Source organism: Rattus norvegicus, chromosome X, assembly GCF_036323735.1.
Source record: "Rattus norvegicus strain BN/NHsdMcwi chromosome X, GRCr8, whole genome shotgun sequence".
NCBI lineage: Eukaryota > Metazoa > Chordata > Mammalia > Rodentia > Muridae > Rattus > Rattus norvegicus.
The window spans coordinates 5,189,361-5,215,564 of NC_086039.1; the positions used below are offsets into that span (position 1 = coordinate 5,189,361).

Genomic DNA, 26,204 nt, shown 5'->3' on the forward strand with positions numbered 1-26,204 from the left:
CCAGGCCCCTCCTTCTCAGGATTGTGAGGCCCCTTTTCCAGCTTTCCCAGGGCTGGCATGGAGATTGATTGGATCTTGGCAGTCACCAAAGGAAAGCTGGATGTGCCCTTTGTACTTTTCCTTTTGTGACTGCTCTTTGGCACTTTTTGCCAAGCTCTGTTAAGTGGGAACCACAGAGCAGCCACCAACGCCTGGGCTCTTAGCCGTGATATGGGCATGTTCTGTTCTCAGTCCACATGTATTTACTAATCAGACAGTGAGAAGGTGAACATGATCCAAAATGTCAGTTTGGCTTAAGGATGATTATGAGCTAAATAAATGTTTTTAGGTCTCAGCCTTTTTCCTTTTTCTGAAAGCAGCAGCAGCAGCAGCAGCAGCAGCAGCAGCAGCAGCAGCAGCAGCACATACATTTATTTCCCTTCATGTGAAGATCACACGAACTTCCATTTGGAAATGTGCTGTCACAGTATAGGCTCATTGATGAAAAGCTATTTCCTTCCTTCTTGTCAAGAGGATGCAATATCTGGACTGGGTGGAGACCTAACTTTCCAGTTGGGTTGGGCCAATGACCATGGACTACCCTTAGGAAGGTAGGTACCCCACACTGAAGAGTTGGGTTGAATAGTTATCCCTTTCATTAGAAGCTATAATCTTCCCTGCCCAGAATTCTTAAACCCAGTGCAATTGATTATTAGGCTGTAATCTTACAGCTTTCCAGTAACTTCTCCCTTTTTTCCTTTCTTTGCCATGTAAAGCATGTTTTTCTTAACATGTTGGCAACATTAGGGGCTTCCTTGTCTATTCCTTTCTAGCTCTACCTCTCTACCATGTGGAGAGTTGTCTATTATGTGCCTGACATCGGTACCAGCTTATAGGACTTGGCTTTTCTTTTTTTCCTCCTCCATTCTCCTCCTTTGAGCAGCTGCTAAGGTGTTACAGCTTGCCTGCTGTGGGGAATTTTTCTTCTAAACTGTAATACAATTTTCTTTTTGCCTCCTTTTTTTTTAGTTTATCCTGAAATTCATTTTTAATAATGATGTTAAGAGCCTCAAGCAGGGGATGGGAACCCTAGTTTCTCCTGTATCATCCAGCAGCTATGAAGGACTCCAAAATTCTAGTAACAGGACCATCCCCTAGAAAGCAGATTCACCTAAGGCTATGCTAAATACATGGGAGGAATATTTTTTCTTTTAATGAGAGAATATACTTTCCCTTCTTAGACCTACTCCACCTCCACACGAGTACAATTGCTATAGAGGTTTTGTTAGGTCTGCTTGCCTAAGGTGTAACATATTTCTTTCTTTCTTTCCTTCCTTCCTTTCTTTCCTTCCTTTCCTCCCCCTCCTCTTCCTCCTCCTCTTCTTCCTCTTCCTCCTCCTAGAGTGTTCTTTCAGATGATTGCAATGGAGAGGCAGACTTTTCCAGACATTCTGGCCTTTCTCACTCTCTCCAGGTAGTTCCTTTTCTCCTGAGTCTGGTCTTAAATTCTTTTATTAATTAGATCAAGAACCTGGAGAAGAGCACTTTAATTTCCTTGGTAGTGTGTGGTATCCCAGGTGGAGCACTCCAAAATTTCCAGTAACATAACAGAGCCTCTCTGGTTACCCTGGAGACAGCTTTTAGAACCTGAGATGAGAACCTCTTATCTGTTTAATTACTTGAGCAAACAGCTTTTAGTCACCTTCCCATAACTAACTCTTCCTCAGAAGCCCCAAGCTCCCTTTCTTTCATCTAGCCTAATATGGGAATTAGCCTCTAACGGAAGCCACAAAATGATATTCCAAAGTTCAGTATCTCTGAATCAGAGGAAATTGGAAGGCATCAGGAGCCAAGTGTCTTTTTGACCTTTCTCCTGCCTCCATGTCTCCAGTCTCTGTCACATATTGGCCCCAAAATGGATCACTGAAACCATATTTCCTCTTCTTCATGGTGGGTTATGGAAACTAGAATTCCATTTCATCAAAGCAAGCTGTATAAGCTGGAAGGCCATGCTACCTCTTTTCTTTTGAAGTCCCCTCATTCCAGATGGGTCCTGTCCATAGTTGGAGGGGGATGCTAGAATAAGGGTAAAATCACACTGACAGAGCTTTGGCTCTCCCCTTGGCCTGTTAGTATGACATCCACATGCTTTTGTCTCATCACATTTCCACATGTCTGTTCATTCTGAAACATATAAACAGTTACCCCCAAGGATCTGGGTCTTCAACATGAAGGCTCATGTGCCATCGAAAGCTTGAAGTAAATGTGTTATGCCTTTCTCCTATCAGTCTGTGTTTTGTTGCAGAGGCCTTGACTGTGCAGTAAACTTTACTACAGGCAAAAAAGTGTTCACAGCCACCCCAATGACCCCAAATTCCTCAATTTCATTGCTTCATGGACTCCCATGCACATGTATATAATTTTGTTTGGGGGATTAGTCTTTGATCAGTTTGGTATACAGGCTGCATCAACTGAAGAAGACTTCTAACATAGTTTAGAGGCTTAAAGATTATGGAAGATAAGGCCAACTTCTTCTGTTGGAGTAAAAGATTCAGGTCCCTCTGGGAGTGCAAAACCAGGATGGAAGCCAAGGATGAAGAGGAGTCACAAAAGGGTTTGAGAAAGAGGCACCCTAAGTCTTAACATTTTAGTTTATGGAAAGAGGCTGAGGGAGAGTAATAATGGAGAAATAAAGGTGGTTGTGTGTGTGTGTGTGTGTGTGTGTGTGTGTGTATGAGTGTTTATGAGTGTATAAGTATGTGAGTATGTGTGAGTATAGTGAGTATATATGAGTGTGCGTATATGTGAGTATATAAGAGTTTGTGTGTGAGTGTGTGTGACTGTGTGAGTGAATGAGTGTATGTGTGAGTGAGTTTGTGTATGAGTGTATGAGTGAGTCAGTGTGTGTATGTGTATGAGTTTTTGTATGTGAATGTTCAAGAGTATGTGTGACTGTATATGAATTTGTATGAGTGTGTGTGTGCCAGAAGTTGATATTGTTGTCTTTGTCAATTGTTCTTCATCTTACTTTTTTAAACGGTCCCTCACTAAACCTGAAGCTCACTGATTCAACTGGATTAGCTAACCATCAAGCCCTAGGTAGCTCCTGTCTCTGTCTTCCCAGCTCTTGGACCCAGGTATGCATCACTGCACCTGTTTTGGTTTTCTCTGTGGGTATCAGGGACTGAACTCATGGTCCTCATGCCTGTACAGCAAGCACTTTACTGACTAAGGCATCTCTCTAGCCCTGTTGCTATTTTTTGAGACATCAACTCATACTGTAGCTTAATATTACTTAAACTCACTCTGTAGTCCAGTCCAGTCTGGCCTCTGGCCTTAGCCTCCTGAGTGTTGAGTTTAGAGCTGTTCACTACCACACGTGCCAGTAATATGGGATTCAGGGCAGATTGAAAAGAAAGAAAATTTAAGGGCACATGGGGGAAGGAAAGAAGCCAGTCACTACGAGATCAGGTAGGCACTGTTCCATGGCTGAGAATTAAGTTTTGACACAATTGACAAAATCAAAACTGTAGGAGCTATAGAGATGACTTAGTGGTTAATGGCACTTGGTGATCTTCCCAAGGACACAGGTTCGATTCCCCCACATGGTAGATCACAAAACTTTGTAATTTCAGTTTCAGAGGATTTGGTACCTCCTTCTGCTTTCTAAAGGCAACAGTGATATACATGGTGAACAGAGATACATCCAAGCAAAACACTCACATATATAAAATAAAATAAAAAATAATTTAAAAGATCAGAACTTTAATAAAGACTGCCTACAGGGTCAATACTCAATTTTCAGAGCAATATCTCAGACAATATGGTTAAAACAGTTAGTGAACCATGCTAAAGGTCAAAATACATATGACCATCAATTTCTCAGCATCTCCCTCTCTCTTCCCTAAATCTGTAAAAAGTGCCAAAGAAATTCTTCAAGATAAGGGGATATAATCTAGCTCCCCCTGCACCTCTCTCTCTGTCTCTTCCCCCCCCACACACATTATTTTACTTTTAATTTTAACTTTTTTGCCTAATTTTGGAAGATTCTATTCGTTAAAAATAATTTTTCAACCCACAAAATCATGTTTTATTATTTATATATATAATTTAACATTTCTGTCCCCTGCTTTTCTCTCCATCCATGTTTAAACCTAAAATTATAATCTTCTCCTTCTCTTCCTCCCCCTTTTCTCTCTCTCCTTCTCTTCCTTTTGAACAGATCTCATTATGTAGCCCAGGCTGCTCTTGAACTCACAGAGATCTGCCTACCTCTGCTTTCAGAGTGCTGTGTTAAAGACATGTGCCGCCATGTCAAGCTCTACTTCTTTTTAAATGAATTCTAACTCTACTTCATACTGAGGTGTCTTGAAATATCCCTTTGGCAGCTCAAGTCAAGATCATGGCCACACCTAAGTAGAATAGGAGTAACTTCTTAGGCTATAGCAGCAGTGAGAGGCTGAGAGATAATATGATTCTTTTCCTATTCTTCAAGTTCCTGATGGTTTCTCCTTAGCTTCCAGGTCTTTATGTTCTGTGTCTGTTTGCAATGGAAAGATGAAATATACTGTCATGCAGGTGGTAGAATCTGAATAGACTACTCCCAAACATAGCACTTTAAATATTGAAGAAAGCGGTACAAGAAAAAGAGTCACTCTCACATGTTTCCCCAGCCTTCTCTCATGTAGCAGATTATAAATAGATGGCACAAAACTTTCATGTGGGAGATACCCTCTGTAGATCCAACTTCACAGAGGCAGTGTCATACTTATTCTCCAAAGTCTAGGGAGCACAGGGAGGAGTCTGAAGAAATGGTTCTCACTAGCTACACATCTCCCTCCACCTTAGGACCTCCCCATGACCTCGCCTTCCTTGCTTAGTTTTAGTAGGTCATGTTCTGTGCTGTGTCATCTGTTTCTGTGACTGTCATTAAATCTAGCATACAAGTGTCTAAATTTGTCTCTTTGAGTCTTCAGTTCTTCAGGAGGACTTTCAGTTCACATGTTTATGTTAATTAAGTTTAAACAAGTTCATAGTTCTTGTGGAGCTAGGATGTATAGAATCCAGGGCCTCATACATACTAGACAAGAACTCTACTACCAAGCTATACCTCAAGTCCAGCTTTTATCTTATCATAGGAGTCTCCACTATAAGCCTGACATATGTAAAAAATATGACGCTTTCCCTTAGCATGTTGTGGGGTTGGAGGGGCAGGTGAGAATACCATTAGTTGGCCCATGCTTTGGTTTTGACTGCTCAGGGGATTTACTGGATTTTTCTTACCCACCCTACTTCTATTAAGCATGGAGTTTTGTACTGTGAACAGAAATTGGAGCTGGCCACAGAGCCTCTTAATCATGTTGCTTATTTATTATTTTTAAAATACTATTTATTTATTTTGGACATGGTGCCCATGTGGAGGTCAGAGGACAACTTTCAGAGTTGGTTCTCTCCTTCTAATCATAGAAACTCTCAGAGTTAAACTCACATTATCAGGCTTGGCAGCAAGTGATTTTAATCACTGAGCCATTGAGCCAGCCTTGTGTTGCTTATTTTGAGATTCAAAGGATGAAATTCATGGTTGCTAATCCAAATTGCACGTAAGACACATTTTTAAAATAAGCTCTAGGTTCTAGGGCTTGGTACCTTGCTGATGTTGTGTCCTGGATTCATTTATTTCATTCTTGTTTGAAAATTCGTTTTTTCCTTTTTACGACAGGGAACTTCTTAGAAAAATTGGATATATACCACTGACTATAAACTTGTGGCAAATTAAAGAAAATACTTCTCCATTAAAAGTCCCATGAAAGAGACTTGGAGACTCTTGTACAGTCAGAGGGTTACATTTATCTATTCTCCCAGTGAAATCAAGTCAAGAGAGCAATCATCAGGATAACCATACTTATTCTTTGAGTTTTCAGTTTATGAGTCAAAAGGGAACTTCATACCAGCTCTATAGAGTATGTGATAAACCACGGTGATGTTAACCATGCTTCCTTGTCTCTTTTACCTACATGACTAAATGGTCTTTCAGCAAAGGGCACCAAGCACACATTTAGGGTTTTGCAATGATTGATATATAGATTGTAATGAAGAGTGCTTTTTTATTTGGTGAAAAATAGGAATAAAGGAGGGACAATATTTCATTTTAAAATTTTGTTTGGGGATGGGGATGGAATACAGGGCTTTGTCTATGCTAAGCACACATTTTAACACTGAGCCATCCATCCCACTAGTCTTTTGTTATTTTGAGATGAACTCTTATAGTATTGCTTTGCTCTACAGACTAGCCCCAAAGCCTAGGTTTAAGTAATCTTCCCACCTTAGTCTTCTGAGTATCTGGGGCAATGTTCACTATATACTACTTATGTGGAATATTTCTTAGGTGTTTGCCAGAATGACCACTTTTTCTATGACCAACTTTAGTTTCTGTGTTTTTTTTTTTAAAGAAAATGTTCAAAATTATCCAATTGTGACTGCAAACTTATTTCCATGCATGATCATTGAAGATTGGGTTGATTTCTCATTCAAAATAAAGTCAGGATGTTTGAAAACTTGAGTATGATCTCCTCTGACATCAACAATTTTCTGTGAAATGTTTGTGTTAACCTGTGGTAATTGATTCTTAAATGTGATAAAAATTTAGAGTTTTCTCTTTTCTGATGGCTGACTGTTTTGCTATCATTCTTACAGCACATGATCTCCAATTCCCACACAATGAGTGCAAATCTTGGGATACGAAGATTTTCCATATAATTCCATTTCTGTTCTGTTGATATTGCACCATGTTGAGGAATAGCAGTATTCAACCTGCTCTCGAGTTTTTTGAGGCTACTTCATATTGTCATTTTTTTTGGTCACACTTCACAGAAGCACAATGGGAAGCTGGAAATACCTGTCTTTTACTCTTCTTTTGTCCTAGGTTTGTCTTCAAGACTCAGATCGTCGTATGTCCTATTGTTAAAAGACTAAGTTATTGCCTTATCTATAGTTTTGAATTTACAAAAGTTTTAAAGATCTCCTGGGGGCTCCGTATAGATTTGCAGTTACTTTCTTTTCCAATTACTTCCAGTTACTAATGTGTTGTAATTGGGATGAAAACAGGATGCATGTATAAATCCCTACACAGAAACGAAAAATACACTCTAATAACCCAGGAGAATCTATCCAGTTCTTACTCTCTGTCCTCTACCTTCCCATCTCGATACCTTTCAGTTCTTAGTGACCATAATGTTGAAAGAGTGAAGACCTAGACTCATGATTTGATCACATAAGTGGGTTTTCTTTGTGGTTGCCTTGATTCTGAAGATGCAGAAGTTGGAGATCAGATAAAGTGGGCTGAAGGGCTGTAAGTTGACTGGGATGACGTTCAGGGGGTGTTTATGCTGGTGAAGCATTTCCTGGGTGCCCTTTGAAACTTTGGGACTCAGTTCTTCACAGCAGGAGCTAACTGCATCCCCCCCTTCCCATTGAACAAACAGATTTGCTACTTTACATGTTTTGCCAGTCCTACACATCACTACTGTATCAAAGCAAAAACCATTGCTCTTATCGAAGTTATACTTTTATTTGATATTAATTAACTAGCCCTTGAGAAACAAAGACATAAAAGTAATGGAGTTTTGTGTACAGATCTACATACATGTTTATGCTGGTGGTACATTTCCTGGGTGCCCTTTGAAACCGTGAGTTTACAGAATAACTTGAGACTCAAGACAAACAAAAGAAAACCACATTCTCAGCTCTTCTGACAACAGGGGCTGGAGAGTGGTGAAGGCATGCTCTCTACCCTTTTAGATTCAATATAAACTCTAAACTGAATTAAATAGACGAAAGAAAAATTAACAAGGGGAAGATACAAGTTTAGTATTTTCAAATGGCTGGCAAGTCACAGTATGAAACTGGAACTTGAAGGAGCTGAAGGGATTTGCATCCCTATAAGAACAATAGTACCAACCAGAGCTCCCAGGGACTAAACTACTACCCAAAGACTACATGGGACAGAGCCATGGCTCCAGTTGCATATGTAACAGAGGATGGCCTTGTTGGGCACTAATGGGAGGAGAATCCCTTGGTCCTGCCAAGGCTGGACCGCCCCAGTGTTGGGGAATGTGGGGGTGGGTGGGAAGGGGGTGGTTGTGTAGGGGGAACACTACTATAGAAGAAGGGGAAGGTGATGGGATAGGGGTCTTATGGCTGGGAAACCAGGAAAAGGAATAACATTTCAAATGTAAATAAAAAAATATCCAATAATAAAAAATAAATCAATAAAGAAGTGTATATGATGAAGGTTTACATCTCATTTTATGGAAGGGTGATACATTTTAAGAAAGTCATGAGTAAATATATGGAGGAAACTAACAGGCGACAAGGACTGAATTATCTGTTTATGCAGACACATCTCCCAGACTGCCCATGTTCAGGGATCAGACTTGCTCTTCCATTCTTCACAGAGGGTAACTTCCTTATGGCTTTTTTTTTTTTTATCTTTTTTTTTTTTATTAACTTGAGTATTTCTTATATACATTTCGAGTGTTATTCCCTTTCCCGGTTTCCGGGCAAACATCCCCCTCCCCCCTCCCCTTCCTTATGGGTGTTCCCCTCCCAACCCTCCCCCAATTGCCGCCCTCCCCCCATAGACTAGTTCACTGGGGGTTCAGTCTTAGCAGGACCCAGGGCTTCCCCTTCCACTGGTGCTCTTACTAGGATATTCATTGCTACCTATGGGGTCAGAGTCCAGGGTCAGTCCATGTATAGCATTTAGGTAGTGGCTTAGTCCCTGGAAGCTCTGGTTGCTTGGCAATGTTGTACTTTTGGGGTCTCGAGCCCCTTCAAGCTCTTCCAGTTCTTTCTCTGATTCCTTCAATAGGGGACCTATTCTCAGTTCAGTGGTTTGCTGCTGGCATTCGCCTCTATATTTGCTGTATTCTGGCTGTGTCTCTCAGGAGCGATCTACATCCGGCTCCTGTCGGTCTGCACTTCTTTGCTTCATCCATCTTGTCTAATTGGGTGGCTGTATATGTATGGGCCACATGTGGGGCAGGCTCTGAATGGGTGTTCCTTCAGTCTCTGTTTTAATCTTTGCCTCTCCCTTCCCAGCCAAGGGTATTCTTTTTCCTCATTTAAAGAAGGAGTGAAGCATTCACATTTTGATCATCCGTCTTGAGTTTCGTTTGTTCTAGGGATCTAGGGTAATTCAAGCATTTGGGCTAATAGCCACTTATCAATGAGTGCATACCATGTATGTCTTTCTGTGATTGGGTTAGCTCACTCAGGATGATATTTTCCAGTTCCAACCATTTGCCTACGAATTTCATAAACTCGTTGTTTGTGATAGCTGAGTAATATTCCATTGTGTAGATGTACCACAATTTCTGTATCCATTCCTCTGTTGAAGGGCATCTGGGTTCTTTCCATTTTCTGGCTATTATAAATAAGGCTGCGATGAACATAGTGGAGCACGTGTCTCTTTTATATGTTGAGGCATCTTTTGGGTATATGCCCAAGAGAGGTATAGCTGGATCCTCAGGCAGTTCAATGTCCAATTTTCTGAGGAACCTCCAGACTGATTTCCAGAATGGTTTTACCAGTCTGCAATCCCACCAACAATGGAGGAGTGTTCCTCTTTCTCCACATCCTCGCCAGCATCTGCTGTCACCTGAGGTTTTGATCTTAGCCAATCGCACTGGTGTGAGGTGAAATCTCAGGGTTGTTTTGATTTGCATTTCCCTTATGACTAAAGATGTTGAACATTTCTTTAGGTGTTTCTCAGCCATTCGGCATTCCTCAGCTGTGAATTCTTTGTTTAGCTCTGAACCCCATTTTTAATAGGGTTATTTGTTTCCCTGCGGTCTAACTTCTTGAGTTCTTTGTATATTTTGGATATAAGGCCTCTATCTGTTGTAGGATTGGTAAAGATCTTTTCCCAATCTGTTGGTTGCCGATTTGTCCTAACCACAGTGTCCTTTGCCTTACAGAAGCTTTGCAGTTTTATGAGATCCCATTTGTCGATTCTTGATCTTAGAGCATAAGCCATTGGTGTTTTGTTCAGGAAATTTTTTCCAGTGCCCATGTGTTCCAGATGCTTCCCTAGTTTTTCTTCTATTAGTTTGAGTGTGTCTGGTTTGATGTGGAGGTCCTTGATCCACTTGGACTTAAGCTTTGTACAGGGTGATAAGCATGGATCGATCTGCATTCTTCTACATGTTGACCTCCAGTTGAACCAGCACCATTTGCTGAAAATGCTATCTTTTTTCCATTTGATGGTTTTGGCTCCTTTGTCAAAAATCAAGTGACCATAGGTGTGTGGGTTCATTTCTGGGTCTTCAATTCTATTCCATTGGTCTATCTGTCTGTCTCTGTACCAATACCATGCAGTTTTTATCACTATTGCTCTGTAATACTGCTTGAGTTCAGGGATAGTGATTCCCCCTGAAGTCCTTTTATTGTTGAGGATAGCTTTAGCTATCCTGGGTTTTTTGTTATTCCAGATGAATTTGCAAATTGTTCTGTCTAACTCTTTGAAGAATTGGATTGGTATTTTGATGGGGATTGCATTGAATCTGTAGATTGCTTTTGGTAAAATGGCAATTTTTACTATATTAATCCTGCCAATCCATGAGCATGGGAGATCTTTCCATCTTCTGAGGTCTTCTTCAATTTCTTTCCTCAGTGTCTTGAAGTTCTTATTGTACAGATCTTTTACTTGCTTGGTTAAAGTCACACCGAGGTACTTTATATTATTTGGGTCTATTATGAAGGGTGTCGTTTCCCTAATTTCTTTCTCGGCTTGTTTCTCTTTTGTATAGAGGAAGGCAACTGATTTATTTGAGTTAATTTTATACCCAGCCACTTTGCTGAAGTTTTTTATCAGCTTTAGTAGTTCTCTGGTGGAACTTTTGGGATCACTTAAATATACTATCATGTCATCTGCAAATAGTGATATTTTGACCTCTTCTTTTCCGATCTGTATCCCTTTGATCTCCTTTTGTTGTCTGATTGCTCTGGCTAGAACTTCAAGAACTATATTGAATAAGTAGGGAGAGAGTGGGCAGCCTTGTCTAGTCCCTGATTTTAGTGGGATTGCTTCAAGTTTCTCTCCATTTAGTTTAATGTTAGCAACTGGTTTGCTGTATATGGCTTTTACTATGTTTAGGTATGGGCCTTGAATTCCTATTCTTTCCAGGACTTTTATCATGAAGGAGGGTTGAATTTTGTCAAATGCTTTCTGAGCATCTAATGAAATGATCATGTGGTTCTGTTCTTTCAGTTTGTTTATATAATGAATCACGTTGATGGTTTTCCGTATATTAAACCATCCCTGCATGCCTGGGATGAAGCCTACTTGATCATGGTGGATGATTGTTTTGATGTGCTCTTGAATTCGGTTTGCCAGAATTTTATTGAATATTTTTGCGTCGATATTCATAAGGGAAATTCGTCTGAAGTTCTCTTTCTTTGTTGTGTCTTTGTGTGGTTTAGGTATAAGAGTAATTGTGGCTTCGTAGAAGGAATTCGGTAGGGCTCCATCTGTTTCAATTTTGTGGAATAGTTTGGATAATATTGGTATGAGGTCTTCTATGAAGGTTTGATAGAATTCTGCACTAAACCCGTCTGGACCTGGGCTCTTTTTGGTTGGGAGACCTTTAATGACTGCTTCTATTTCCTTAGGAGTTATGGGGTTGTTTAACTGGTTTATCTGTTCCTGATTTAACTTCGATACCTGGTATCTGTCTAGGAAATTGTCCATTTCCTGAAGATTTTCAAATTTTGTTGAATATAGGTTTTTATAGTAAGATCTGATGATTTTTTGAATTTCCTCCGAATCTGTAGTTATGTCTCCCTTTTCATTTCTGATTTTGTTAATTTGGACACACTCTCTGTGTCCTCTCGTTAGTCTGGCTAAGGGTTTATCTATCTTGTTGATTTTCTCAAAGAACCAACTTTTGGTTCTGTTGATTCTTTCTATGGTCCTTTTTGTTTCTACTTGGTTGATTTCAGCTCTGAGTTTGATTATTTCCTGCCTTCTACTCCTCCTGGGTGTATTTGCTTCTTTTTGTTCTAGAGCTTTTAGGTGTGCTGTCAAGCTGCGGACATATGCTCTTTCCTGTTTCTTTCTGCAGGCACTCAGTGCTATGAGTTTTCCTCTTAGCACAGCTTTCATTGTGTCCCATAAGTTTGAGTATGTTGTATCTTCATTTTCATTAAATTCTAAAAAGTTTTTAATTTCTTTCTTTATTTCTTCCTTGACCAGGTTATCATTGAGTAGAGCATGGTTCAATTTCCACGTATATGTGGGCATTCTTCCCTTATTGTTATTGAAGACCAGTTTTAGGCCGTGGTGGTCCGATAGCACGCATGGGATTATTTCTATCTTTCTGTACCTGTTGAGGCCCGTTTTTTGACCAATTATATGGTCAATTTTGGAGAAAGTACCATGAGGAGCTGAGAAGAAGGTATATCCTTTTGCTTTAGGATAGAATGTTCTATAAATATCCGTTAAGTCCATTTGGCTCATGACTTCTCTTAGTCTGTCTACATCACTGTTTAATTTCTGTTTCCATGATCTGTCCATTGATGAGAGTGGGGTGTTGAAATCTCCCACTATTATTGTGTGAGGTGCAATGTGTGTTTTGAGCTTTAGTAAGGTTTCTTTTACGTATGTAGGTGCCCTTGTATTTGGGGCATAGATATTTAGGATTGAGAGTTCATCTTGGTTGATTTTTCCTTTGATGAATATGAAGTGTCCTTCCTTATCTTTTTTGATGACTTTTAGTTGGAAATTGATTTTATTTGATATTCGAATGGCTACTCCAACTTGCTTCTTCTGACCATTTGCTTGGAAAGTTGTTTTCCAGCCTTTCACTCTGAGGAAGTGTCTGTCTTTGTCTCTGAGGTGTGTTTCCTGTAGGCAGCAGAATGCAGGGTCCTAGTTGCGTATCCAGTTTGTTAATCTATGTCTTTTTATTGGGGAGTTGAGGCCATTGATATTGAGAGATATTAAGGAATAGTGATTATTGCTTCCCGTTATATTCATATTTAGATGTGAGGTTATGTTTTTTGTGCTTTCATTCTCTTTGTTTTGTTGCCAAGACGATTAGTTTCTTGCTTCTTCTAGGGTATAGCTTGCCTCCTTATGTTGGGCTTTACCATTTATTATCCTTTGTAGTGCTGGATTTGTAGAAAGATATTGTGTAAATTTGGTTTTGTCATGGAATATCTTGGTTTCTCCATCAATGTTAATTGAGAGTTTTGCTGGTACAGTAACCTGGGCTGGCATTTGTGTTCTCTTAGGGTCTGTATAACATCAGTCCAGGATCTTCTGGCCTTCATAGTTTCTGGCGAGAAGTCTGGTGTGATTCTGATAGGTTTCCCTTTATATGTTACTTGACCTTTTTCCCTTACTGCTTTTAATATTCTTTCTTTATTTTGTGCGTTTGGTGTTTTGACAATTATGTGACGGGAGGTGTTTCTTTTCTGGTCCAATCTATTTGGAGTTCTGTAGGCTTCTTGTATGTCTATGGGTATCTCTTTTTTTAGGTTAGGGAAGTTTTCTTCTATGATTTTGTTGAAGATATTTACTGGTCCTTTGAGCTGGGAGTCTTCACTCTCTTCTATACCTATTATCCTTAGGTTTGATCTTCTCATTGAGTCCTGGATTTCCTGTATGTTTTGGACCAGTACCTTTTTCCGCTTTACATTATCTTTGACAGTTGAGTCAATGATTTCTATGGAATCTTCTGCTCCTGAGATTCTCTCTTCCATCTCTTGTATTCTGTTGGTGAAGTTTGTATCTACAGCTCCTTGTCTCTTCTTTTGGTTTTCTATATCCAGGGTTGTTTCCCTGTGTTCTTTCTTGATTGCTTCTATTTCCATTTTTAATTCCTTCAACTGTTTGATTGTGTTTTCCTGGAATTCTTTCAGGGATTTTTGTGATTCCTCTCTGTAGGCTTTTACTTGTTTATTAATGTTTTCCTGTGCTTCCCTAAGTGTGTTCATGTCTTTCTTGAAGTCCTCCAGCATCATGATCAAATATGATTTTGAAACTAGATCTTTCTTTTCTGGTGTGTTTGGATATTCCATGTTTGTTTTGGTGGGAGAATTGGGCTCCGATGATGGCATGTAGTCTTGGTTTCTGTTGCTTGGGTTCCTGCGCTTGCCTCTCGCCATCAGATTATCTCTAGTGTTACCTTGTTCTGCTATTTCTGACAGTGGCTAGACTGTCCTATAAGCCTGTGTGTCAGGAGTGCTGTAGACCTGTTTTCCTCTCTTTCAGTCAGTTATGGGGACAGAGTGTTCTGCTTTCGGGTGTGTAGTTTTTCCTCTCTACAGGTCTTCAGCCGTTCCTGTGGGCCTGTGTCTTGAGTTCACCAGGCAGCTTTCTTGCAGCAGAAAATTTGGTCTTACCTGTGGTCCCGAGGCTCAGGTTCGCTCGTGGGGTGCTGGCCAGGGGCTCTCTGCAGCGGCAGCAACCAGGAAGACCTGTGCCGCCCCTTCCGGGAGCTTCAGTGCACCAGGGTTCCAGATGGTCTTTGGCTTTTTCCTCTGGCGTCCGAGATGTGTGTGCAGGGAGCAGTCTCTTCTGGTTTCCCAGGCTTGTCTGCCTCTCTGAAGGTTTAGCTCTCCCTCCCACTGGATTTGGGTGCAGAGAACTGTTTATCCGGTCTGTTTCCTTCAGGGTCCAGCGGTGTCTCTGGCAGGGGTCCTGCCGCTCCTGGGCCCTCCCCCACGGGAGCCCAGTGGCCTTATACAGTTTCCTCTTGGGCCAGGGATGTGGGCAGGGGTGAGCAGTGTTGGTGGTCTCTTCCGCTCTGCAGCCTCAGGAGTGCCCACCTGACCAGGCGGTTGGGTCTCTCTCTCACCGGGTCTGGGAGCAGAGAGCTGCTGCGGGCCGGGATCCGCGGGTGTGGGACTTCCGGTAAACACAGAACGTGCCCGGTCCTAGAGAAATTCTGCTTCCGTGTGTCCCAAGCTCACCAGGCAGCTTTCTTGCAGCAGAAAATTTGGTCTTACCTGTGGTCCCGAGGCTCAGGTTCGCTCGTGGGGTGCTGCCCAGGGCCCTTATGGCTTTTTAATGATGTAATCTTAGACAGATGAATGAATCACAAAATCTTTGCTTACATCTATTGATGTTCAATTGTTCTTAGCTCAAAATAATCTTTATGCTAGTATGGCATATTTAGGGTTCACATATTCTAATCCTAGCCACTATTATTTTAGTCTAGTTTATTTGAGAGTTTGATTTTAGTTTAGTTGTTTGGATGTTGGGTGAGATGTTGGGCAGGTTTCCACTCTAAAATAACCAACATAAGCTGGTTTGTATTTGATGGATGAGGACTCTATTTCTCAGGTTCCATTTAGAGGATATTCTTCAAAGTCTACACACTTGCGTTCATTTAGCCCCCTTAACCACAGGCTTTTCACTTAATCCAAATTAGTTTTTTAAGACACAGCAATGGAAGTGTTTATTGTGTGTAAAGTGCTAAGAACATGGATATGTGCTTTTTGATATTATGCATTGAAATCAATCTTTCAAAAGTGATCACTTTGGTATTTCCTATAAAGGCACCTTTGACACACACACACACACCCCCATTCTTATCTTAGGATGTGACAAGAGGTAGAGCAAGAATGGCTGTGGTTCCTACTATCCAAAGAGTTCTGGTTTGTTTTTACTTCATTATTATTTTTTTAATCGCTTGCTTTGGTCTGCAATGCAGTCAGCATGCACACATTCTCAGGAGCAAATTCAAACAATACAGCATAATTGGACTACACCAATGATAGTGATAACCTTGACTCTGCTCTAGTCTGTGAAGCAGTACTTTATTCAGACACCGTTGCTCTTTAAAGGGCCCCTATGATTCATTTCATAAGTGACCCCAACAACACCCATGACTAACTCTTCCTGGCTGCAGCTGGTGATTATTACCTTTGTGTTTACTTAATTTCTGATAAGCCTCCAGATCTTTTGTGTTCAACAGACATCTATTCAGTTCTAAAAACATTAAATATGGACTCTGCTCAGGTCTTCAGGTGGGCTCAAAGATAAAGGTATATATCAGCTCTCACCTTGCAGATATTCAACATCTAGTGCCAAGCTGCTTCTATATCATTTTCTCAAAATCCATTTCCCATAGGTCCCTTTGGGTCTCAGATTTCTGCTTTGTCACTGAGATCCTAGTAAAACCCTTAAGAGACCTCACAGATGTCTTTATAATTCTGCATTGCTCTCCTAGGTCTCTGTCTTTATGTCTACGGGGGAATGTGTGTTGCAGCAGGTGCTTTGAGCTTACTCCTGTTTAATCCTCACAACCCCTATGAAGTGGGTTCAGATAAGACTAAAGCTAAAAATCCAAGGAACTTGGCTAAGTTCACTTAAGTAGTAGCAGAACAACTCTTGGCCTGATCCAGTTCAACTCCAGAATCTTTGTACTGTTTTAAGAATTAAAGCTTGGTACCCATGAGTTATAGCTGTCGACAGGTGGGTGACATGTAAGCAAATATGTGTTTATCTGTGCATATTTGAAGACAATCACTTCTGTTTCTACTGCCTCATGATTCATTAACAATGGAGCTTTAAAAATATTTCCCCCTTCTCAAGGTGTACCAAGCTACTAGCCTGAGTACTGAACATATTTCCCATGAGGTCCAGCCATCTGTTGATTATATAGGGCCCCATGCCAGAGCCCACACAGTGGATATTGAGCATGGGCCAGAACACTAGAAACTCAGCAAAAGCTTTTATAGAGAAAGAGCTTCCGGATCTGTATGAACAGGTTTTGTTTGCCTTGTTTCTGTTTTGAGAACCAAATGCTGCCTGCTCTAACAACTAAGGTGAAATCAATAAGAGGGCTATTTCACGGATGGGGACATCAGTGTTAGCTGTGTGGTTAATCCATAACAACTGCCACCTGTGACCCTATATGGAGCCTTGAATCCTGTAAATACAAATGAATTTTTCAATCCACTTTGCATTTAAAATTGCCCAGATCTGGAAGGAATTGGTGGTTACCATGGTAGCCAGCTTACATAGCATAAAAGTGGTTAATGTATTTTCTTTTCATGGGTTTCAATTAATAACTTGTGAGGAATGTCTACAGACACTGAATATGCTGAGATCCATGAACCAGGAATGGAGGACATAATCTCTGTCTTAACTCTGAAAGGCTAAATCAAGGACTGGCCTGATTATTCAGAGGTCCTGGAAGATCCCTGGACCACTACATATTTCTGGTATAATGAAGGTTATGAGGTAACTAGATCTGGCAACTACCATCATCTTTCTGAGGAATACAAACCTGCTATGTAACCTACCATGTATTCAAGAGTACTAACAAATACTCAGCAAGGCCCAGTGTTGAAAGAAACAATGCTTATTTTTCTATTAAAAGGCTACTTGCCAGTCATGGTGACCTGCACCTACCGCCCCAGTAGTTGGTGGATGAAGGCAGGAGGAACAGGAATTGACAGTCACCTTCACCTACATAGCAAGTTCCAGACCAGCGTGGACTACATGCAACACTTTCTCAAAAACCAAGCAAACAATTAAGTGAAAACTTAAAAACCTGCTCTTGAAGTAAGATGTCTCATATATTTGGTTTCTTTGTGCTTCCTTTATTGCTTTCTTTTATTGTAGAAAGAGAATATTTTTCCTTCTATTATTAATCCATAGTAGTTGTATAAAACAATGAATTTCATGGTGACTTTTTCATGCACAGACACGTCATATTTCAATGTTGTGTGGTCCCATTGCCCTTCTTTACTCTTTTCTCCACAGGCACCAATGTACAAGTAAACATACCTACATATAAACACGTACATAATGTAAAAGTAATAAAAATACATCTTACTGCTACATAGTGCTATATGTATTTCTTTTCAAAACTCAAAAGCTAAAGAGGAAAGAATATAAAGAAAACTAGGCATAGTGGTGCATGCCTTTAATGGCAGAATCTGAGAGACAGAGGCAAGGAACTCTGTGAGTTCAAGACTGTGTCTAGTTAACATAGCAGGTTCTAATCCAGGTAGGGATAATAGTGAGACTTTAACTCAAAAATGAATATAAAACAATACAAGAGCAAGATAATCAAATAAAGGAATTAAAGTAGTAAGTTGTAAAATACCCACTTACAGTAAGGGAGAGATCAGAAGAGAAGAATGGGAAAACAGAATTGTCACTATTTCTCTGGTAGTGTTTTTGGTCACTTTTAATTTTGAAAGAAAAATTTCCTGCATACAAATTTTTTTTGGTCAACAAATGTTCTTCTCTCTGTACTTTGAGTGTGTCAGTTCCCTGTATTTTGTTCTCTGCTAATTTTGAAAAGGATTCAGTTATTTGCCTCATTATGATTCCCTTATACCTCACCAGTCATTTTTCTTTTGTGCCTTCAAGACCCTTTGTCCTCTAATTATTGTCTCTGATGTGTCTGGCTGTGAATTACTACTTACCTACTCAGAGTACATTGAGCTTCTTAACCTACTCAGAGTATATTGAGCTTCTTGAAAGAGTTTTGCAATTGAAAACTGGATATTTTTCATAAAATTTTGGAAAATTTCAGGTATTGTTTTACGTATTTGGTCTGTCTGACCTTGTCTTCTTTTTTGAGCACTCCTATTATTCAAATGCTGGTATGCCTTGTGCTGGAACACACATCCTCATTCTTACTGCTTTCTGTTTTGCAGATGGTGTGATCGCTTTTGATCTCTGTTCCAGCTTCTGGAGAATTCTTTCTCACAGCTTAACTATACTTTTGAGCAGCTCTAGTCACCCTTTTCACTTTAGCTAATATCTTTTTTCAATGTGAATGTCTTCCTTTTACTTCTTTGAAACTTTATCTTCTTACTAATTATCTTTATTTTATGAGCTATTATTATATGCAGGTTCCATATTCACAGATTCATCCAGTCATGGATTGAAAATATTTGGAAAAAAGAAGCCCCCTGGGTTAGTCATGGTTCTTTAGAGTAACAAAATTTAGAGAATGAATCCCTATCTATGTATCTATGTATCTATGTATCTATGTATCTATGTATCTATCTATATATCTGTCTGTCTGTCTGTCTGTCTTTCAAGTACTTATGAATAGAAGGTCTAAGAATCTGACAGTTTTTCAGTCCATGAGACTGGATGTCTCAGCTGATATTCCATATATGCTAGAGTTCTGAAGAAGTACACTCTAATGCCAGTGAAGAAACAGACTTGCTAGGGTGGTGAGAGGAAGCAGGCAAAGAATAGAGGCTTCCCTTTTCTATGTCCTTGTGTCAACTTCCAGCAGAAGGCTTAACCCAGAATAGAGGTGAGATTTCCTAGCTCAAAAGATCTGGATTAAAGGTGTGCCTTTCTATCTCAAAGACTGAGATTAGAAGCAGATTTTCCATTTTAAATTAAACAAAATCCCTCATAGGTATGCCCTCAATTTTAGGGTTTTAGTTTAATTCCAGATGTAGCCAAGTTGACAACCAATCATAACCATCACAGAGTCTATTCCTTATAAACTTGACACATAATCATATCTTCTTATGTTGTGATTAATTTCCAAATGGAAACAATAATTGGGTCATAATAACATGCAAACACATGTAAACATGATATAACTATGCCATGTATAATTGGAAATGTGTTATATATTTAACCAGGTAATAATTATGCCAAAATATAACCATATCCCCTCCTCAACACCACAAATACATTATAAATTTAGTCTAGGTAGTTGTAGTGATTTGCATAGGAATGACCCCCATAGGCGCATATATTTGAATGTGTGGTCATTAGGGAATTGTGCTCCTTGTGAGGGATCAGGAAGCATGGCCTTGTTGGGGTAGGGGGTGTCTTGTTGGAGAAAATGTCATTAGGGTAGACTTTGGGATTTCAGAAGCCCAAGTCAGGTCCAGTGGTGTGCTCCTGTTCTTTGTGTTGCCTGTGGATCCAGATGCCAAACTCTCAGCATCTCTAGCACCATGTCTGCCTGCATGACACCATGCTTCCTGAAATGATAACAATGGACTAAACGTCTGAAACTATAAGCCAGCCCCAATTAAATGCTTTCTTCACAGGAGTAGAAAACTAAGTAGCAATGTCTCTTGAGGGACATTCTTTTAGTATCTCAGACTTAAATATGATAACCATTCATATTCTCTTAATTGGTATTATATCAAACTGATCAATAAATTGAGTAAAGAAAACACATTTGTATAGATGCATTATATAAAATAGAACATAAACATTCATGCCAATTATAATTCTCATTTTTGCAACTGGTGTGACTGTAACTGGTATTTATAAGTACCTTTCTCTACTGCCCATTCTGTATTTCCTCCACCCTTGGCAAGAACCTCAGCTTTTTTCCTGGAGGAGTGACTCATACCTTCATTCCTGAAGGGTCTTTGCCCTTTGTCATCCTTCCTGGATTCGACTGTTGTAGTTTCTCACTGACTTTAATCCCAGGACAAGGTAGCACCAAAAGACACCCTAAAGGATCTCCTACAATCCAGACATAAACTTCCTTACCTCTGTTGTGGAGAAACAAACCAATTTCCCCATGGTAACCTGGACTAATCACTCCTCCTAATGTTATTTCCTTCTTAGTTTGTTGGCTTAAGGGTATCAGAATCCAGAGTGGCCAGAGGGAAGTCTGAGCTTCCAGTTCAATGGAATGTTTGTTGTGGCTCCTGGCTGGAACCAAAACTTCTAGACCATCATAACATAAGGTCATGGGAATATTGTGAAAATTTTTTCCTAGTGGGTCACTAGGGGTCATACTGAGTGGAACTATTTGCTTTTCTATTCCTTGATTCTTACACCCATGAATCCTGGCTATGGGAGAAGCTGCACCGTATATTAAACACTTATTCAAAGCATATATTGCTTTCTGAAGAACCCTGTTGCCTCCAGGCTGCTGCCACCTAGTTGACACTGTAACTGTGTCTTCAAAAGTCCATTCCATCTTTCTATCAGGCTGGCTGCTTCAGGATGGTGGGGGAACATGGTAAGACCAGTGGATTCCATGATTATGGACTTATTGTTAAGTATCCTTCTTGTGAAGTTAGTTCCTTGGTCAGGAGCAGTTCTATATGGAATACCATGATGGTGGATAAGGCATTTTGTAAGTACATGTATGATGGTATTGGCAGAAGCATTACATGCAAGAAAGGCAAATCCATAACTAGAATAAGTATCCATTTCAGTAAGGACAAAGCATTGTCCTTTTCACAGACAAAGTGGTCTAAAGTTGTCAACTAGCCACCAGATCACTGACTTGTCATCCAAGGGAATGGTGCCATATCTGGGACTCTGTGTTGGTCTCTGCTGTTGGCAGATCTGGCATTCAACAGCATCCGTAGCCAGGTTAGCCTTGATGAGTGGAAGTCCGTGTTGTTGAGCCCATGCATAATCCTCATTATCTGCCACTATGGCTACTTTGTTTATGGGTTTGTTGAGCAGTGACAGGAATGGTTGCAGAAAGAGGTTAATGTCCACAGAATGGGTCATTCTCTACTTGATTATTGAACTCCTTCTCAACTGAAGCCACCTTTTGATGAGCATTTACATGGAACACAGGTATATTCCCTTCTTCCCTATGTGTCTTTCTCCTCAGTTTTCCAATCATGCTATTTTCAAGTCTCTTCAAGCTAGCCAATCAATTGTCTATAGCTTATGAATAAGTGAACACTCTGACATCTGATCTTTTCTCCTTTCTAACAAACTGTATGAACAGGTATACTTCCTGAAGATTTATCTCCTGTGAAGATTTCCCTTTGCCTATCTTTCATGGTTCTCTCAAAAAGTTGTTTTAATGCTACAGTTGTCCACTTCTGTGTGTTGCCTGCATAACATACAGAACCACAAATAAACAGGTTTTCTTCTCTCCCTCAGTCAACCAATCTTATGGCAGCAGGTGGCATTGTAATGGGAGTGTCTCAGTTAGGGTTTTATTGCTGTGAACAGATACCTTGACCAATGTAAGTTTTATAAAGGACAATATTTGATTGGGGCTGGCTTACAGGTTCAGAGGTTCAGTCCATAATCATCAAGGCAGGAGCATGGCAACATCACAGCATCCAGGCAGGCATGATGCAGGAGGAGCTGAGTTCTACATCTTCACCCAGAGGAAGCCAGGAAAAGACTGAGCATCCCCAGGCAGCTAGAAGGAGGGTTTCCAAGCCCACCCCCACAGTGACACACTTCCTCCAACAAGGCCACATCTTCTAATAATGCCACTCCTTGGGCCAAGCATATTCAAATCATCACAGGGAGTAAAAACCATAGGCATTTTGGAAACTTCATGTAACACCAGGCCTGATCGCTTCAATTTGATAATAGATTGCTGCTGTGCACATGCTACTTTCTGATATGGTGGGTCAGATAATGCCCAGCTCATGATGGGCAGTTCAGGTTGCACAGTAACTTGGTAACCTATTCTTAAACATTCAGTTTCAACTAAGGCTCAATAGAAACCCAATAACTGTCTTTCAGAGGGAGAATAATTGTCTCCAGAAGTCGGTAGAGCCTTGCTCCAAAATCTCAAAGATCTCCTCTGTGATTGACTTATAAATGCCCGCCAAAGCCTTCAAACAGCATCACTATCTGCCATTGACACCTAAAGTACCAGCAGCTCCACAGGATCATATGGTTGATGTGCTAGAACAGTTTGAACATTAGCCTGGATCTGTTGAAGAGCCTTCACCTATTTCAGACCTCACTCAAAGCTAGCAGCTTTCTGAGTTACTTGGTTATATGGGCTAGAGTAACACACCCAAGCAAGGAATGGGTTGTTTCCAGAATCCAAATAAGTCTACTAAATGTTATGCTTCCTTCTTGGAGGTGGGAGGGGCCAGGTAATATAACTTACCCTTCACCTTAGAAGGAATATCTCTGCATGCCCCACACCACTGGCCTCCTATGAATTTCACTGACGTAAACAATCCTTACACTTTGCTTGGCTTTATTTCCCATCCTCTAACATAATATGTATAACCAATGAGTTAAAATTGTTGCTGCCTCCTGCTCACTCGGTCCAATCAACATAATAATAGTGAACCAATGTGATGTTCTGTTGAAGAGGGAGACTAGATCCTTTTTAACTATGTTAAGACTCCAGGCTGGAGAGTTAATATATTCTTGAAGTAAAACTGAAAATGTAGGGTTCTGGCCTTGCCAACTGAAAGACAATTGCTTCTGGTGGTCCTTTATGGACAGGTACTGAGAAAAAGGCATTTTCTAGATCAATAGTTCCATACCATGTACCAGAAGATGCATTAACCTACTCAACTTAGGATAACACATGTGATACAGCAGCTGCAATTGGAGTTACTAGCTGATTGAGTTTTTGATAGTCAACTGTCATTCTTATCAGTTTCCATCTTCTGCACTGGCCAGATAAAAGAGGTAAAGGAAGACGTTGAAACCATCACCTCTGCATCTTTCACATCCTTACTGGTGACACTAATTTCTGTAGTACCTCCAGAGATGCAATACTGGTTTTGCTTATTACCTGTTTCACTGGCACAGGCAACTCTAAAGGTCCTTTTTTAGCCTTTCCAAGCATAATAGCCCTCATTCCAGAAGTCAGGGAACCAATGTGAGAATTCTGCCAACTTCTCAGTGTAGCTATCCCAATTATACATTCTAGAACTAGGGAAATAATCACAGGATGAGTTTGGGGACCCACTGTACCTACTGGGAGTCAGAATTCAACCAAAACTCCATTAATAACCTCACCTCCATAAGCCCCTACTTTAAGTGGAAGGTCACAATGTTTCTTTAGATCTCTGAAAGTCAGTGTTGATTCATAACTAGTATCCAATATCCAAAGTTTGACTGTTACCTTTTCCCCAATGCAGAGTTACCATTATAAAAGACCATAGTCCTAGGGAAGAATGGGAGATAGGGAAGGGGGAAGCTAATAGTAAAACTTTTAGGAAATTATCAAGGTCCTTCCTCAAGGAAACCGGGCTATACCTTCATTTAAAAGGTTCTGGGTCTGCAAACTGGCTCAAGTCTGGACATTGAATCACAAGCCAGGATTCCCTTTTGCCATGATCCAATGTAGCCTTTCTTTCATTTTTTCCCCTTTTTCTGCTTATACAGATCAAACGAAATTTCACATTGCAGGCTGGAGTGATAGCTCAGTGATTAAGAGCACTGACTGCTCTTCCAGAGGTCCTGAGTTCAATTCCCAGCAACCACATGGTGGCTCACAACCATATGTAATGGGATCCGATGCCCTCTTCTGGTGTGTCTGAAGACAGCTACTGTGTACTCATATAAATAAATCTTTAAAAAACAATTCATGTGGCTTATTCTCTTTTTCATGCCTGAAAACACTGAACTTTCATAATATCCATGCCACTATAAAATCCACTTTACCTGTGCTTCTGGTTACAGGTCAGGCAAATATGAACGTTGTTTTATCTATGCTGTTCTTTAAGATAACAATAACCATCTTGCCTTTGCTGATTCAGTGCTGCCACTTGGCCCCTACCTCCCTCGGGGTCCACTTTAAACCCATTGCCTTTAATTCATCCAACCCAGCAGCAGCAGCCCCAACCTTAAGGTCTGGCACAAGGAGAAGGGCAACAACAAAGCACTTCAAATGGGCTAGTGGCCCTCTCACCATTTTACTTCTTGAAAAGATTAGTGAAGGGCATGTCTTCTGGGCTTTCTCATTGTGGAGGATTAGCTTTTGCACAGGGTACCCAATATAGCATACCAATGTCGTGAGCTTTAAAATCCCTTCATCAGTACTAAGCCAAGGGATGTCAGGCATCTCCAAGTTCTTTTCAGAATTCTATCATCTTTTGATAAATGATTCAGCCAACCATTTAAACAAAATGTTGACTCCCTTAAAAAAAAAAAAACAACAACAGTGTGGACTTCCATATTAAACCTAAAATCTCCACTTGGAAGTGCTTGGAAAGGCTTTCCTTGCTGTGAAGAGACACCAAGACCAAGCTAACTCTTATAAAGGAGAACATTTAATTGGGGATACTTTATAGGTTCAGAGGTTCAGTTCATTACCATCAAGGCAGAAAACATGGCAGCATCCAGGCAGGCACGGTGCTGGAGGAGCTGAGAATCCTACATCTTGCTTGGAAGGTAAATAGGAGAAGACTGATATCCAGGCATCTAGAAGGAGGGTCTCAAAGCCCACCCCTACAGTGACACATTTCCTCCAAGTCCACACCTACTTCAACAAGGCCACACCTCCTAATAGTGCCACTCTCTGGGCCACATATTCAAACCACCACAGGGGCCATATGAATAATCTCAGCCTATTCCAACATTATTCCACACCCTTAATATCTATTCCTATACATATTCCTCAGACCTATGTTTGAATATTCCTAATGAATATTCCTAATATTCATTAGGAATATTCAAACATTAGGAAACTCATTAAGCTCTTTCATAGCATATCACTCATCTTCATGGACAACACTCTCTACGTGCTACAAGCAGCTTTTGCCTTAAATTCTAGTTATGTTTAGAGGCAACTATTGGTGGGCCCAGGGGTGGGGCATCTGCATTCTCTTACTTGGCATTTCCTTTAGAGAAAGTCACTGCTGGTTTAGCAGACAATGAAATATTAATTTTCTCAGTCAAAGGTGAAAAAGACAATATTTCACATGTTGGGAGTGTAAATACATCTTCTGTTGATGGTGGAGCAACTACTTCCTTATGTGAGACAAACCATTGAGAATTCGAGGGTTTGAAGTTCTCAGGTTCTATAGAGCCCTCGCATACATGCCATCCAAGATGCAGGATCCCATTTTTTACCAATTCATGTCCTTATTTTAACTGCTGAACTTCTCTGAGGCAGGATCTCCAATTTTCATTGTAAATCAGCTAACCTTATAATGAGGACTTCATTTTGATTTTTTACAACTTGAGCCCTGTGGCTGCTGAAGAGAAGATTCTCTTACAGTGTATACTTAGAAACCTTTAGATTGTTTATGCATATCTGGAGCTGGTCAATTTTTATTATTTAATTCATTGTTGTCCTTTATGAATGTTATTGATAAAAGTGATTAATTTTATAAAAGAGCTCATTCCTTTCCTTTATCAACTTATCTACAGAGGCTAGGAGTGACTGACCATCATTATTGTTTTCCTTAGTTTTCCACAAACTCAAAAGGTTTTTTATATAGAGTTACTATGGTGGTTTGAATAGGCATACCCCTAGACTCATGTTTGAATACTTGGCCCATGGGAAATAGCACTATTA

General features: G+C 40.3%; 1 long non-coding RNA gene across 1 annotated transcript; it reads left to right on the forward strand.

Annotated features, from left to right (window-relative positions):
• The first annotated feature begins 351 nt into the window (after positions 1–351).
• Positions 352–17,836, forward strand: LOC134484172 (uncharacterized). Its single transcript, XR_010061637.1, has 2 exons — positions 352–590; positions 17,373–17,836. It is a non-coding gene; the product is annotated as an uncharacterized LOC134484172 (long non-coding RNA).
• Positions 17,837–26,204: the final 8,368 nt, after the last annotated feature.